General features: G+C 54.4%; 1 long non-coding RNA gene across 1 annotated transcript in view; it reads right to left on the bottom strand.

Moving 5' to 3' along the window:
• LOC132023073 (uncharacterized) overlaps window positions 1-1248 on the bottom strand; it is a 30897-nt gene extending 29649 nt beyond the window's left edge. The window contains exon 1 of the long non-coding RNA XR_009405846.1: window positions 919-1248. This is a non-coding gene — a long non-coding RNA (uncharacterized LOC132023073). The remainder of the gene's footprint in view (window positions 1-918) is intronic.
• Window positions 1249-17402: the final 16154 nt, after the last annotated feature.

Here is a 17402-nt window from a genome sequence, read left to right as displayed (position 1 = left end):
GGAGCCCCTGATGATGTGGGGTTACCGGTGGGGCTTTGGAGGCACAGCCAGCCTGGGCTCAAATCCCTGCTTTCCCACACACCTGCTCTATCTCCTTGGGTAAGGTGTTGGGCTGCTAAGCCTCAGTGTTTCATCTGCAAAATGGGAGTGATCACGGTTTCCAGAACAGCCCCTCTTCTCTTTCTTCAAGTGTACAATTCTGTGGGGTCAGTATATTCACACGGTTGTGCACCCATCCCCACCACGTAATTTCAGAACATGTTTCCTCAGCCCCAGAGGAAAGCCTGGGCTCATTAGCAGGTGCTTTCCTTTCTCCCTGCCAGCGCCCAACCCCACCCGGCCAGCGCCCAGCCACCACCAGTCTGTTCTTGGTCTCTATAGCATTTGTGGGTTACGGACATTTCATGTCAGTGGAACCCCACACTGTGTGACCTCTCGCGTCTGGCTTTTTCCACTCCGCTTGCTTTCAGTGATGGTTCATGGCCAGCCGTACCTCAGGGTCCCATCCTTTTTTACGGCTGGATGATATTCCACCGGGCGGAGGGACCGCGGAGTGTGCGTCCGCGCATCCGTGGATGGACACTCGGCGTGGGTCTACCTCCCCACGGCGGTGAGCGGGGCTGCCGTGAGCGTTGAGGTGCAGGACCCCGGGGGGCGCGCCCTGCCTTCCTCTTAGGTCGCCCCTGGGACCGGGACCCGAGCGCCCCGATACAGGATGGGCGTATCTTCACCTTTGTAAGAAGGCGCCCAGCTGTTTTCCAAAGCGGTCGTGCCATTCTGCGCCCCCACTCCCGCCCCCAGCGTGTGGGAGGCCCGGTGGCTCCAGGTCCCCCGGCAAGTGGCACGCTGCCGTCAGATTACCCACGAAGGTGCTCTGGAAGATCCCGAAGGCTCCAAAAGAGCCCGTACATTACTCACAATTACCCACGCATGGCGGGAGCCGCCCACAAGGCCGTGGACAGAGGACCAGGTGAACAGGATCATGGATGAACGGACTGGGAAGTATTATTCAGCCTTTGAAAGTCCCCGCTCCTGCTGAGGGTATCGCGCCCCACGGTCTGAGAGATGCCCCTGCAGGCCATCAGTGCTGTCCTTGTAAATGTGAGCTAAAAATGGACTAGCTGGCGGAGATGTTAGGCGTCCAAAAGAATCAAATCAGTATTTCTCATAACATACCCAGCTGGCATGACCAGTGACGTAATGTCTGATGATCTGGAATCCAAACAAATAAACTGCCCAAATATTGGGTCTTCCCACCACGGGGCCCAGGCCCGGTACCAAGAGGAGGAGGAGGAGGTGGGGGAGGGGTGGGGGGAGGGGAGGTGGGGACACATGGATGTCAACATGGAGGACCGTCAAGGACAGGACACTGAGCGAAAGAAGCCAGATGCAGAAGGACAACTCTTGCATGATTCGGCGTCCAGGAGGTCCCTGGGAGAGTCACAGCCATGGAGACGGAAAGCAGAAGGGTGGTTGCCAGGGCCTCGGGAAGGAAGGGGGGGCAGTCAGTGTTGAATGGGGACATTCACACTGTTGTGCAACCATTGCCACCGTCCATCTCCAGAACTTTCTGGTCTTCCCCAACTGTAGGACTCTGGAGGCAGAGGCAGGCTGTCCCAGGTGGCGGTCTGGCAACCGTGGTGTCCTTTCTGGCTGACGGAGCTCTGGAGGCTGCAGAGGCCTTGGGCGGCTGTCTGGGGAAGGGACACGGATCCGGGGGAATCGGCTCGTACGCTCCCTTCCCCCGTCACAAAAGCGCTGAGTGTTTACTTAGAGCAGCTCATAAATCCCCAGCCATGGCACAGCCTTCCAGCTGGAAATGAGTCAAGCGTTCCTCTTTGCTGAGTTCAAGGCTGGCCCCCCTGTTCTGCTGGCTCTCAGGATCCCCTGGAATGAGCGGAGGGGCAGCATTGCAGGAAAGCCCCTCCCCCAGGAACCAGTGGAGACCAGGAGAGGGGGTTGAGGGTTGGGAGTGGGGGCAGGAAAGATCACCTAAGGAGGATCCCAGGATCCTGAGGAATCTGAGAGCAAACAGCTAAGACAAACTCGCTGGTGGCTACTAGCCAAGTGGGGAGTTTCCATGCCCCCAGGGTGGGGGTGGGCTGGCAACTTGGATCTCCCCAGCAAGGCTAAGTTCATCTTCCAAGCGTCCAGAAGCCACTTCCCGATCTTATACCCATTCTCCAGATGCCTCCACTGAGGCTGATATAGACTGAATATTTGTGTCCTCCAAAGTTCATATATTGAACGGAACCTGATCCCTGGTTTCGTGGTAACGGGAGGGGGGGCCTCCAGGAGGTAGAAGAGGATTGAGGCATCAAGAGGGTAGTCCCAGAGAGCTCCCCGGCCCCTTCTAGCCCATGAGGACACAGCGAGAAGATGACCAGCCACAAACCAAGAAGCGGACCTCACCACACACTGGATCTGCCGGAGCTTTGACCTTGGACTTCCAGCCTCCAGGACTGTGGGAGCTCTATTTTCAGTGGAAGCCCTCCCCCCATTTTGTGGTACTTTTGTTATAACAGGCCCCACAGATGAAGACAGAATCCCAGAGAGACTTCGGGGTGATCTCAGAGGCGGTGGCACCCCCCCACAAGGTGGACGGTCCACATAGCCGGCTACGGTGGGTCCATTGCAGGTGGCCCCTACAAGACAGCCAAGCGCCCAGGTGTTGAGCTGCCCTCGCTTGGTCCTACCTGGTCTCCCTCAGTCTCTGCCCCTCCAGCCCCACGCCGCGTATTCCGTGCCGCCCTTTCCTCCAGAGGAGTTTCTCGGGTCAGCTGCCACTCCCACCTCCAACCTCCGAGAGAGTGACTTCGAGAAATGTGTCCATCCTAAGGAATGCAGACTCCCTGCTTCTTGTTAAAAAAAAATCTACTCAAATCCCAGTGCAACATGAGTAACAGCAAGGATGCAGGAAAACCTGGGAGGTCACAGAGAATGGGGAAGTGTGGCGGGAAGATGGGTGGGGCCCACGCAATAGAGGGCATTGACCTGCCCAGCAGTGGCTTTGGGCTGAAATGGAGACGGAGCTGAGAGTTGGGGGAGGCTCTGTGTTGGGCCTGGTGCTTCTGCTCCAGCCACACAAGCCTCCTAATGGGCCCTTGGACACACCTGGCTGGTCCTGCCACAGGGCCTTTGCACCTGCCATTCTCCCTACCTGGAATGTTCTTCCCCAGATCTTGGCACAGCTTGGGTCAAAGATCACCTCAACCGGGGGGTGGTGGTGGTGGCAAGGGGCCTTTCTAGAGCAGCCGTACCCCTTCTGTCACTCTTCCATGTCATTTTGTTTTGCGGAGGTACTCCTCCCCCTGCCCAGAATCCCTGAGCCACCTTGTTTGTTGGTCTATTGTCTTTCTCCTTTACTGCTGTGGCCCCACTTCCCAGGGCAGCGGGATCAATCAGCGGATGAACAGTGGATGAATTGCGTGATGGAACTGGGTTTGGGGGGGTTCGTCACAGCACCGCACGCAGCGGCCCCATCCTGGCCACGTCCGGGACACGCTGCCTGCAGCCCCCAGCGGCAGCCTCTGCACAGAGTTGACACTGGCCTTCCCCGCCAGGATGCAGGCAGGGGCTGCCTGATGTTTCTTAGGGGGCAGGGGGCCGCCAGGCCACAGAGCTCTGGTTTCCCATCAAAGAACACCCCAGGGAAGCAGCTTTTTTTGTTTTCCAGAACGCCGAGGGCAGACTCTTGTCTGAGACTCCCAACACCTGCGTGACAGTGAGGCAAGGCCTCGGGGCTGCTCCCGGAGCAACTGGGCCCCTCACAGGCAGGACAGAAGAGAAGGCCACGGGCTGGGTGGACACCTGCACGGGAGAGAAGCTTCGGGACCTGAGGGATGGGACAGAAGCTCCCAGGCAGCCAGAGGCAGCCACAGAAGGACCCGGGCTTGGAGGAGGGGTCTAGCCCTTGGTAAGAGATTGCCTTCTGCACAGCCGGTCGGTTCCGCCAAATTAGCTGTTGAAAGGCCCTTTCTCCCGTGTGCGGGGGGCTCCAGCTTCCACGTACGAGTTTCAGGAGGAAAATAAAACTCATTACGGATGCAAAAGGGACCTTGAGATGAAGAGATAATCTCCGGGTATCCTGGCCGCCCGATGTCACCAACAGCCCTCACAAGAGGCAGGTAGGGGAGTCAGAGTCAGAGGAACCCCAAAACGCAGGTATGTCTGAAAGGGGCACAAGGTCCGCGCATGGGTCCAGTTTGGTGTCGGCCCTCCAGAACCCCAGAACGTGTGCGCCGCTTTGAGCCACTAAGTTTGTGACCACCTGTTATAGCAGCAAGAACGACACCTTCCAAACACCTGTGTTTGTGGAAAGCCTCCCCAAACCCAGCCCTGGTTCAGGTGGCCGAGTTCTGCCCTCCTTTGGGATGGGTCAGGAGAACTCTTTCCCTGGGACCGGCTCGCCCCAGAGTCTGTCTCTGGATCTAGAAATTTCTGCCTCCAACCTGAGGTCATGGAAGCCCTTGCCTCCCCCTGCTCCCTCACCATCACCCCAGGGCAGGGGGACCCAAGGGCCTGGGGCCACCACCTTGGATGAGGGGGTCTGATAAGTACAGGTGAGGAATAGACATATAAAGGACATAGGACTACAAACCACCCGGTTTCCTCTGCCGTGGGGACAAAACTCCTCGGCCCTGCCTGACCTCCCAATCTCAGCTCAGACCACATCCAACGGCTTCTTTTTTTTAAGATTTTATTTATTTATTTGACAGACGGAAATCACAAGTAGGCAGAGAAGCAGGCAGGAAGAGAGGAGGAAGCAGGCTCCCTGCTGAGCAGAGAGCCCGATGCGGGGCTCGATCCCAGGACCCTGAGATCATGACCTGAGCCGAAGGCAGAGGCTTTAACCCACTGAGCCACCCACGTGCCCATCCAATGGCTTCTTCAAACTCACCAGGCCCTTCCCGGAGCCTTTGCCCGATTATATCTCCTTTTATGGCTGAGAGCCGGTGGGCCTGATTGATCCTCAAACCTCTACGTCTCTCACAGGCTATAGCCCGTCCCACCTGGCCCCGCCCGGCCCTGGACTGCGGGATGGATCTTTGTTCATGCATTCACTCAGATGGGCGCTGAGCAGGTCCTCGGTCGCGCTGGCGGGGAGCAGGGCAGACACGACCCTGACCCCCATGAGCCGACAGCCTGGGGGGTCCCAAGACCTGTTTTCGCAAAAGGCAGCCACTTGGAGTGCCTGGTTCAGACACGTGAAGAATGTGCCACTGCCCCAGGGGACACAGAGGTCATTTCCATCACTCACTCACACCCCACCACCTTCCAGGCAGGCCCCCCCCCCCCCCACCGGTCTTCTTGTTGTCACTCTGGAGCCCACTTGGTTCTCCCGACTGGAAGAGCAATGGATCGCTGTAGGTCCAGCTTCCTCCCCCAAGCAGGGGCCCCCAGGGCCAGATCCGGCCCTCTGCCTGCTTGTTTAAGGCCTGTAAGCTAAGAAGGGTTTTTTACTTTTATTTCTCTTCTTCAAAAAATAATGAACAAACTTCCTTTTTTCTAGTATAGTTTCGGATTGACAGAGAATCGGGCAGAGCACACAGACGGTTTCGTGTAAGCAGCCTGTTCCAAACCCCGTCCCCCTGTTCCCAGTCTCCCCCATGAACGTCTTGCCTGAGTGTGGCTCATTTGTTCCGAATGCTGAGCCAGTATTGGTAAATCATTATTTGCTCAAGTGCATTGTCTACATGAGGGCTCACCGTGGGGGATGTACCACGCTGTAGCTTGGGACCAATGTGTGACAGGTGCCTACCATGATCGCGGCAGACGGAATACTTCCCCTGCCCTCAAAGTCCTCCAAACTCTGGCAACCACTGATGTCTGTACTGTCTTCTTCATAGTTCTGCCCTTTCCAGAATGTTCTGCAGTTGGAACCATACAGTCTGTAGTCCTTCCGGACTGGTTCTTTTCACTTAGCAATATGCACTAAAGGTTCCTCCGTGTCGTTTCGCGGCTGGACAGCTCATTTCTTTCTAGCGATGAGTAACAGCCCATTGGCCGGATGGACCACGGTTTACTGCCTCGCCTCCTGGAGGGCATCTTGGTTGCTCCCAGTCTGGGAGATTAGGAAGAAAGCTGCTGCAGACATCCCTGTACACCTTTTTAGATGGACGTGTGTTTTCAGCTCACTTGGATAAATACCTAGGAGCTTATTGCTGGGTTGTGTGGTAAAAGTTGTAAGAAACTGCCGGAAAGGGGCACCTGGGTGGCTCCGTCGGTTAAGCATCTGCCTTCAGCTCGGGTCATGATCCTGGGGTCCTGGGATCGAGCCCCGCATCGGGCTCCCTGCTCTGCGGGGAGCCTGCTTCTCCCTCTCCCACTGCCCCTGCTTGTGTTCCCTCTCTCACTGTGTCTCTCTGTCAAATAGATAAATTGAAATATCAAAAAAAAAAGTAATAAAAAAATAAACTACCGAAAGTACCATCTTCAAAGTAACCGTACTGTTTCGCATTCCTACCCCCAATGAATGAAAATATCTGGGTTTCAACCTGTTTGAAAGGTTGAGAAAAATCCAAAGAAGACTATTTCATGAAACGCATATGAAACTGAAATTTCGGTGCCCACAGACTAAGTTTGATTAGACTCATTTACGGATGAGTCTAGGTCACTGGTTTCTCCTGCACTATGAAGAGTGGAGTTGAATGGTCGGCCCGGAGATGCTACATCACACAAACCAGAAATATCCTAAGTGGGCCCTTATACGAAACAGAGGCTGAGACTTACCTACGTCACTGTGTGGATCCGTAGGTCCCTCCTTTTCAGCACTGAATGGGGTTCCAGCATGGACATCCATCACTTATCTGTCCAACAGCTGACGGACATTGGGCTTTTCCCTGTCTTTACCTACTACGAACAAAGCTGCTGTGCACGCTGGTGTGAGAGACTATATGGGACATAGGTTTGCATTTCTCTCAGGTGGATGCCTACGAGGGGAATTGCTGGGTCCTGCCGGAGCATGTTGTCCTTCATATATGACCTTGGGCAGGACACGATTTCTAACCGATGCCCTTTTTATACCAAGGATTCTTTCCTTGCCCTTTGCCGTCTGCCAGATGAGACCCCAGAGGACTTTATTGCCCAGCCCCCCCCCAGGAAGGAAAAACAGACTAGAAAAGCATGTGAAAGGTTACTCTGTTTCCAAAACCAGAGCTTTTGTGTTGCAAGAATCTGGGCTTTTGAGGGGCAGACCAAGCAATGAAGAGTTTCAGACATGAAATTGATCCCCCAGACGAAAGATTCAAGGGGGCGCGGAAATATGTATAAGGATAAGCCCGCCTGTGTGGGCCCCTCCGAACCTCCCCTAAGTGTGCCCTGATCTCTTGTTGCCCTACTTGACGCCACTGTCACAAGAAACTCATGGACATGGTGGGACCATAAGATGGCAGGAGCCTGAGACACGAATGACTGGGAGAAAGCAGGGCCCCCTCCACCTAAAATACCACCCGGAGCCCAAACAGGCATGTGAGCGAGAGACTCACTTGTGTTGAGCCACGAGAGAGAGCCTTTCTAAATCAGGAGTACCAAACATGAACGCTCAGCCGGCCAGATGGGTAATGTGAGAACAGTGCGGTTGGCTGGGAAGCAATAGGGAGTGGTGGGGACTACAGCAAACCGGAGCCCACGCCCCATCTAGAGAGGAGAGAAACACCTTGCCTCCTCCGCTTGCTGCTACAGGGCAATAGGGACCCAAGGTGGCCAGAAATCCTGACCTTTGTAGAGAAGCTGGAAGTTTAGATGCTTATAAATTACCCTCCTCATCAAAGGGCAGTGAGTCATTTAAATTCTGCAAAAATATATTGTGCTGGCTGGATTTGATGCATCGAGGGTTGGATATGACCATGGGAACACTGGTCTGCAACCTCGGTCCATTCATTCAATTAATATGAATTTATTGAGCAACTATGTGCCAGGTACACCCTAGGGAAAGGCAAAAAGGGAGACGAGCTCCCTGGCAGAAATCCAGACGCATAACCGCACCCCCCCCCCCCCCGCCTGAGAGGGAGGGGGCTTGGGGTCTGTGTGGGCTGTGCAGCAGCCTCCAGGCCTTTCCAAAGATTTACTGGGGAAAACTTTGCCTCACTGTCTCCCAGAATAAACTCCCAGCCATGTGCTAATTACTATGCCCTTGAGCAAAAATGTTAATCTAAAAAACATAAAATTATAATGGCTTACTTGACATAATAGGAACAAACAAGATGAGCCAGGAAGCAGCTAGCAGCAGTGTCGCCCACACGAGCCCCCTGCAGACCCTAGTGGAGGTTGGGGAGCAGGGCGGCTGGCTGGTGGTGGGGGTGGGGGACACCAGGGAGCAGGCCGAGGCCGGGGGCGGGGCCCTGGTGGGCAGAGATTTATGGCCCTGGGATGTGGCTGAGCACGTCTCTCCATTGCGGTTTTCTGGCTCAGATCGAAGAGTCATCGGATCTGGGTGTGGAACCGCCAGGCTGAGTGAATCCTCGTTCCTGCTGTGTGTCCTGGGGACAGTGACTTCCTCTCTCTGCTGCCCATTTCCTCATTCATGAAGTGAAGCTAAGAAGAAGATCCACCTCTGAGAGTTCTTCCCCACATTATGCCTTTGTGAACACGAGCCCAGCTCTCTGCACACAGGAGGCTCTCCCTACGTGATCGTGATCGTGGCTCCAGGACTATGAGGGCCGCAGGGCAGCGGCTGCGGAAGAGAGGACCCCACTGCACGCCTCTGCCCCTCCTCCTTTTTCCTGGTCTTGTGCCACCTCTGGCTGTAGCTCCAAGGTCCCCGTTTGGGAAAGGTTCTCATGCTCCTGCCTGCCGGCCTGCCTGGCCCAGCGTCCGGTAGGAAGGTTTCCGGGGATTCTGGAGTCAGCAGGGAGGAAAGGAGGGAGCTGGTCGCCTCTTGATAAGACATGATCTCTGAGCACGAAGCCCTTCTCTTCTGAGCCCATAAGACGGTGAGGGGGTAGGGCCCCACCCAGGGCCCATGCACACACCCAGAGCCCGTGCATACATCCAGAGCTCGTGCACACACCCAGTAACCCATGCACACACACCCAGAGCCCGTGCACACACCAGGAGCCTGTGCACACACACACACACACACACACACACACACACACACACAGATACACAGACCCTCTCTTGGCTGCCCTTAGCCCCAGGCTCTCTAGAGAGTTTCTAACCGGTGGCATGCTTTGGATTGTAAGTAATAGGAAATCTAACTCAAAAATGGCTTGAACCAGGGGTCCCCAGACTACTGCTCATGGGCTGGCTCTGTGTTTTGTTAATAAAGCTTTATTGGAACCAAGTTATGCCCATTTGTTTGAATATTGCCTCCGGCAGCTTTCATGCTCCAACAGCAGAACTGACTATTGGTGACAGAGACCGTCAGGTCTGCAAAGCCGAAAGTATGACTCTCGGGTCCGTTACAAGACCATTTTGCTAACCCTGTCTTAAACAATAAAAAAGACCTGAGTCATTTGATAAAGGCACAGAACTAAGGTGACAATCAGGTGTCTATGACCGCACAGCAAATTATCTCTAGATGCAGAGGCTTAAAGCAACAATAGTCATTTCTTAAGTCCCAGTTTCTGTGAGTCATGAACTTGGGAGTGGCTCTGCAGGGAGTTCGGAGCCCCAGCAGTTCGAAGATGCGGCTGGAAGCATCAGGGCTCATGCAGGGTAATCTGGACGCCCTTTCCTTTTATGCCCCTGGCACTGGGCTCGGAAGATTCAAACCGTGGGCACACCTCAGGTATCTGCCTTAAGACTTAAGTGTTGTTTTTTTGTGGGTTTTTTTTTTAGATTTTATTTATTTATTTGTCAGAGAGAGAGAGAGAGCACAGCTGGGGGAGTGGAGGAGGGAGAGGGAGAAGCAGGCTCTCTGCTGAGCAGGGAGCCCAGAATGGAGCTCCATCCCAGGACCCCAGGATCATAACCTGAGCTTAAGAACTAAGCCACCCAGGTGCCCCAGCGGTAAGTGTTCTTTCCAGCACGACAGCCTCAGAAGAGCCGGGCTCCTTACATGACAGTTCATGGCTCGGTGTCCGGAGCATGTCCCAAAAGAGAGTCGGGTGGAGATCCTACCAGCTCTACGACCAAGCTGCAAAGTCATGTAGCTTCACTTCCTCTGCCCACTGGTCAAAGCAGTCACAAAGGCTCACCCAAGGTTCAAGGAGAGGGAAGTTAGACCCACCTCTGCAGCGCCTCAGCATGGTCACCAAGAATCCAGGGTCGTTCCTTCTTTCTGCTCTGCTGGCCTTGCTTGGTACTTGACTGATAGCCCCCAGTCACAAAATGGCTGCAGCAGATCCAGCCTTTTAGGAGAACACAGCAATGTCTAGCAGAAGAAGAGGAAACCATCTTGACCTTGTCTCTCTCTTTTGTCCCCCACATCTTTACCAAAATATGTGCCATACAAAAGAGGGCATAAATCTAAGTGTTGGGGTACCTGGGTTAAGCGTGGGTTAAGCATCCCACTCGTGGTTTTGGCTCAGGTCATGATCTCAAGGTCGTGAGACCTAGCCCCACACACAGCTCCATGCCCACCATGGAGCCTGCATGAGATTCTCTCTCCCCCTCCCCCTCTGTTCCTCCCCACCCCTGCTCTCTCTCACTCATGCCCTCTCTCTCTCTCAAATAAATAGATCTTTTTTAAAGACACAAATTTTAATAAGTCATAAGTTTTCAGAGCAATATATTTCTAGAAGTGAGAATATCTGGTGACCAACACCCAGACGGACGATGTGACTAGAAGCTTCTGGAAGCCACCGGAAGCTGCCCGAAGCCCCTGCACTCCCCTCAGCCACTCCCCCCACATGGCTCCCCCTAGGTAGCCACCATCCCCGCCTCCATCCCAACAATCCAATCTTGGCTGTTTTGCATTTTGTGCAAATGGAATCAGAGCTAGTGCCCTTGTGTGCTCAGTGTTTCCTCCCCGCCATTGCCAGGAGGAGCTTCCTCTACCACGTCCGGTGCGGTTACAGGCAGCTCTTCCTCCTTGCTGTACTAAATATCTCACCGTGAGCCACCACCACTGATTGCTCCATCCCCCTGTCGCCAGCCAGCTACCGGGCTTGCTCGGGCAGTCGCAATCGCAAAGAGAGCTGCCATTAACATCTCCAGAGGCATTTCCCTGCAGAACTGGGGGTGCACGGGGTGTCAAACAAGTGAAATTACTGGGTTACAGAGGAGGTGAAATTCAGTTTTAGTAGAAACTTCCAAACTGCCCCCAAAGTGGCCAATAAGGCCCCTGGCACCAAGCTCGGAAGTCTTGGCACCACACCTCCTCCCCCCCCGCTGTCCCCGAGTGACCCATGGTGTCCAGTCTCCTGCCCCGGTGTCATCCAGGCCTCTGTGAGCCCCTTCTTTTTTGGAGACCAGAGCCATGAGCTTCCAGGTGGGCTGTCACCTCCAGAGCCAACAAGGCTGCCAAGAACACCTTATTAAAGTTTAGCTTACAGCTTTTAAAGGTTTTTTTTTTCCTTTAAGATTTTATGTATTAGTTTGAAAGAGAGAGAGAGAGCATGAGAGAGGAGAGGGGCAGAGGGAGAAGCAGTCTCCCCACGGAGCAGGGAGCCCGACGAGGGACTCGATCCCAGGACCCCAAGATCATGACCTGAACCAAAGGAAGACACTCAACCAACTGAGCCACCCAGGTGTCCCCAAAGGAGGTTGTTTTTTTTAGGACAATCGAAAAGGTGCTTATTATAAATATTTAGAAAAAAATTTGGACTCTAAAGAAGAAAATGCTAGTGATAGTGAGGAACATCCACTACAATTTTAATACATTTCTTCCCCGCCTTTCTTCTACACATTGATGTGGACATATGAATGTGGCTAGCTTTTATAACGTACTAACCATACGCCAAGCGCTGTTTTTTTAAGCACTTCACATGTTTTAACTCGTGTAATTTTCCTAACAATCCATTCAAGTGGCTACTGTTACTGTCCTCACTTTTCAGATGAGGACAATGAAGCCCAGAGAGGTGAAGTGACTTGCCCAAGGTCACACAGCTCTTACGTGGCAAAGCAAAGACGCAAACTCAGCTCTCTTGGCCCATGTCTGCTTCTAACCGCTCCGGGGTACGTCTTCTGGTCTTGTTCTTGTTCACCCGGAGTCGCACGATGCAGAATGGGTATGATCGTGGACTTAGGAGTCCCAAGTTCAGAGCCCGGGAGCCCGCTTCTTCCCGGTCCCCTGTGATCAGGCCATGGCACCTCCTGTTCTTTGGTCACTGGCCTGACTGGGGATGCGGGGGTATCCCAGCCTCAGGACAGTGGTCACGGAGAGCCAGCCCAGGCTCCCCGGCCCCGGGGCCTCTGCAGGAGGTAGATGTGTTGGGCGTTCACCTGTCCTCGCCAGGTGTCTTTCATCTCTGCCTCTGAAGATAAAGATCTGTTGGCTGCCAAAATTGCTGGAAAATGCCAAGACGTTCTTTACCCAGGCAATAAATAGAAAGACAGTCATGCTCCCCAGGGCTGTGTGCTCCCCGGTGCATGCTGGGCCACTGACGCATCCAGGGCACTTTCCAGGTGCCCTAGGGTGGGGGTGGGGGTGTTGGGGGGGTGGTATCAGGGGGGTTGGAAGATGGGGGCTGGCGCCCAGCGGCACTGGTTCATGGTGGGCACATTCAAACGCAACAAAAGCCAGCGTCTCCAAGACCAGTGGGGGCTGGAGTCACCCAGCCCGGCTTTTGGGTTCCCCCACTCCCCACACCCTGGTTTTGAGCAAGGCCAGCCTCCCTGGGCCCCCATTTTCTCAGCTGGAAAGTGGGCGCATTGACACTGTATTTTGCCGAGACGAAGCCACCATAGATGTCGGCTGCACTGTAATGTGACGCCCCACTAAGGAGAAAACGTTGCCTCGGAAACTCTGACCAGGCCCTGGTGGTCGGAAATGTTGTGATTTCAGGGAGGAGGGAAGCCAGGCCTCTCAGAAGTGGTGACTTCCCGAACTCGCAGAAGGAGATGAGTCAATATGGCCCAAGGGTTCGTGGCAGGGCTTGGCACTGGTGTGGCAGGGCTTGGCATTGGTGTGGCGTGCTCATCCTGACCGACCGTCCTTTGACTTTCTCCTCTTTTGCGGCAAGGGGTGAAAGACGGTGCCATGTTCCCAAAGGGGAATCAATCTCTGGACAGTCTGTCCTGAACTTCATGGGGGAGATTGTTCTCCCAGAGGACACTCCTCAGGCTGGACTCATGGGGCTTTGTCATAACCTTCAGGCAGCCAGGTGTACTGCCCCTTGGGGACATTACTGTCCTCTCTGCTACAATAAAGGGCATTAGGGTGGCCTTTGGGCAGCGAGTTTCCCTCACTGGGGAGGGGTTTCCATGGAGATTAACTTCCATGGATTACCTCCATGGAGATTCCCATGGAGAGACAGGCAACAGGCAGCTGAACAAGAAATCTTCCATGATAATGTCAGGGAGACACGATGGTGAAGAAGAAGACAGCAGAGTGAGGACCAGCAAGCTATGGGGAGGGTCCTGGCTATTTAGAAAAGGGGACCAGACAAGGCAGTGGACATGAGGTGAACAGGGACATGCAGACATCTGCAGGAAGGGTATTCTGGGCAGGGGAACAGCAAGTGCAAAGGTCCTGAGGCAGGAACGGATCATTCTGAAGAGCAGAAGGAAGGCCCTTAGGAATGGAGCAGAGTGAATCGAAGGGAAGAGGGGAGGTCATGAGATGGAGAGGTGGGCATAGACCTCGGAAGTCGTGTGACGAGTTCAGATCTTCTGGGAGCCATGGGCTATAGAGTGGGGGGTGGAATGGCCTGGTTGGTGTTTGCAAAGGCTGCCCTGGCTACTGTGGACATCAGGGGTTGAGGGCAGCACCAGCCTCTTAGGGGCGTCCTGGAGGTCACACAGAAGAAGCCATATGAGCTGCCTTCACCACACCCAGCATACAGTAAGCTCTCAATCAGCGACAGTCAACGTAGAGGTTGTTATTCTTCTACTATTATCAATATTGCATTTCCACATGGCCTCAGTCCTGATATAATCCAATCTCCCAAGGCTCTGAATCTCTCTGGGGTGATGCAGACATTCACACGGCTTTCTCCACGTCGGAGAGCCCCATCCTCAGGCCGAAACAAAGCTCCAGGAGCTCAGGGCAAGGGGAGTCTCATCTCACTCCTTGGGATGTCCAGGACTAGCTGAGTCAACACCCCCACTTCACCCCATGCCTTCCTCTCTCGCTGCCTGGAAAAGCCCCCCATCTGTGTGCCGGCCAGGCTCAGAAGCACTGACCCACGGGGAAGGCTCTCTGGCCCCAGCTACCATTTCCCTGTGCAGAATTCTCCATGGATCTTGGCTGCAACCACCACCAGCTGCGTATCTGTGCATGGACATTCCATAGGGGCCCACGGAGTGTCCCGGAGTCGGAGACTTTGCAGGAAATTCTGAGCCGGCCAAGCTTGGGGTTGGCAAATACCCAGCACCTTCCTGGGCCACACCCTGGCAGACATCACTAATCAATCTCAGCTCTCTTTCCCACTGAACTTGAATATCACCCCAGGATCCTCAACCCGGACGTTGGGGCGGTCACTCTCAACTGCAAGGAACTGGCACACGATCAAGGCTGCTGCTGGCCCCACCGTGGAGCACAAAGCCCTCATTTTTATAAATGGGAAACCAGAGTCCCCGGTAACAGGAAGAAAGTGGGACTCAGGACCCCTGACTCCCAGTGCCCGTTCTCATTCCTCACGGGCAAGGCGCCGTCCGTCATTGACGACCACCTCCGTGGAGAGGGCTCAGGAGTGGTTCTCAGGAGATGTCTGCTCAACAAATAACAGGAATTAAACAAAAAGCCAGAAAAGGAAAAAAAGGGGGGGCCAGTGATACAAACTGGGCTACATCTGAGCGGAAAATCCACGACATCAAAGGTTGCTAGGTGTTCAGAAAAGTTGCCAAGGGAAATTTTCAGGGTGTCTCCCCTTGCTGGACTTTAAAAATGGTCCTGAGGGGCGCCTGGATGGCTCAGTGGGTTAAAGCCTCTGCCTTTGGCTCAGGTCATGATCTCAGGGTCCTGGGATCGAGCCCCGCATCGAGCTCCCTGCTCAGCAGGGAGCCTGCTTCCTCCTCTCTCTCTCTCTCTCTCTCTGCCTGCTTCTCTGCCTACTTGTGATCTCTGTCTGTCAAATAAATAAATAAAATCTTCTTAAAAATAAAAATAAAAATGGTCCCGAAAAAAAGTAGTCCTGATTAAGTATCCCTTTGCCCGGGGGGGTGCCTACAAATCTCAGGGTTCCTTATTCATTCATCAACAAGTGTTTGTTGAGCATTGACTACATGCCAAGCATAGAGCAGTTGCCGAATGAAAAAGCAAGCTGTGTCTCTCTCTCCGTTACAGACCTTGGGCTGCGTGGGTCAAGCCAAGCCTGGGGGCTAGACGCGGCCCCCGCATGGCTAACCACGCCTCGTATTTGCCAACCACTACTGCAGAGCAACAACTCCCCCAAACTTACCCATGAAGCCACCAGTATGTATCTGGTGTCGCTTCCCTGGGTCAAGAATTCGAGAGCAGCACATCTGGGTGCTTCTGCTCTGGGGTCTCCTATGAGATTACACTGAGGGTGTGGGCTTGGCCTGCCTCACCTGCCGGCGTGATCTGGGCTGGAGATAGCACACTCAGTGGCTGTTGGCAGGTGTCTTTGTCGGTCGGGCTGCGGTAACCACCACGGCCTGGGTGGCTTAATAACAGAACGTTATGCTTTCGCAGCGTTAGAGGCTGGAAGTCCAAGATCAAGGCGCCAGGCTGCTCAAGGCCTGATTCTCCCAGCCTCTCTCCTTGGCTTGCAGAAGGCTGTGTTCTCACCGTGTCCTCGGATGGCCTTTCCTCTGCGCTCGCGTCCCTGGTGTAGCTCTCTGTTCCTACAGGAACGACACATAGGTTGGACGAGGGCCACCTCAACAGCCTTGTGTTAACTCCATCATCTCTTTGAAGGTCTCATTTCCAAATTCAGTCCCTTCCAAGGTACCACGGGGCTCAAGGATTCAACACAGGAATCTGGGGGTATACAATTCAACCTTCGACAGCAAACCTTGGGTCCTTACAGGCTGTGGGTGGGAAGCCTCCGTTCCTTCCTCCCAACCCCGCATGGGAGGGTCCCAGAACCTCCTTACCTCCCGGGGGAGCTCCAGCCCCATCAGAGTTAAATCTGTCTTACCAGCCTTTGGATCTGAATGCTCTCCACACAGCAACCTGCCCAAGTCAATCAATAATTCATTCCACAAACATTCCTGCTCTGATGTGTCCCAGATGGGTAGCAGGGAGGTGCTGGAGGTAGGAGAGAGAAGCAAATGTCCCATCTCAGGGTGGAGACACAATGTTTGCAAATAACGAGCTGCCGCTCGTCTGCGCATCACGAGCTCGGCACTGTGCTAAGCCCTTTACAGGCACTCGCTCACTGACCCCTGGAGGGGGTCCTGTGGTCACTCCCGCTCCCGCTTTCCAAATGATGGAACTGAGACACAGAGCAGGTAAGTCACCCATCATAGCGCAGAGAGACAACAGAGGTGGAGGTCTAACCCAGGAACTGGGATTCCAGAACCCAAGATTTCCACCAGGATCTGGTCCTGCCATAATGGGGGACTCTTAGCGTAGCCTTTCGGACCTGCCCTTGGCCAGAGCTCCACTGACGGTGATTCTCTCATTTTGCTGGGTGTAACCAGAGCTCCGTGGTTGTGGCAGAGAGGAAATGAAATCACAGGGAGCCAGTCCTCACCTACATTAAATCCCTTCCCCCTCCCACTCAAGTTCAAGGATCAATGGTGATGATACTGATAAAAGAGGCCTTGGCACCTCACACACACGGAGGACCCATTAGTGCACACGTGGCCCTTCTGTCGCTCCGCACGGGGCGCTGGCATGGTCTCCATGGAGCAGACAGCCTCCCCAGGGCCACAGAGGGGGCCCCCGCTTCCCGGGAGTCGGGGTGTCTGCCTCGCCTCCGCCTCCCTGCCTGCCGAGCGCGGTGTTTCACATTCACACTCCGAACTACACAACCCCTAATTAGACACAGAAGCACCTCGAGCGTGCGGAGATGGTGGGAGATGGTTCCTGTTTAGTAAAAGTGTCATTTCATCTCTCTCTCTCTCTCTCTCTGGCTGCTTTTGAAACTTGCTGGTGGTAACAGAGATCGGAAAAAAAGAAACACCCACAGAAACACATGCCCGGGGGCTGAGGCGCCCGGCACCAGGTGGGCGTGCGAAGCAGCAGCAAATGCACTCACACACACACACGCACGCACACACGCACACACACGCACAGGCGCGCCATGTGCTCACGTGGCTGGGCTCCCAACATGGGCACGCCCTGCTTCCAGTGCGCTGGTGGGGAGAGCTGGCAGTCGGGAGCCATGAGGTCTTGGGTTCAAATCCCGACTCTACGGCTTGCTCGCTCAGGAGCAAGGAACTCG

The sequence above is a fragment of the Mustela nigripes genome, chromosome 8 (assembly GCF_022355385.1).
Source record: "Mustela nigripes isolate SB6536 chromosome 8, MUSNIG.SB6536, whole genome shotgun sequence".
NCBI classification, from domain to species: domain Eukaryota; kingdom Metazoa; phylum Chordata; class Mammalia; order Carnivora; family Mustelidae; genus Mustela; species Mustela nigripes.
The sequence above is the reverse complement of the archived record's forward strand: the minus strand, read 5'-3'. Positions and strand labels throughout refer to the sequence as shown.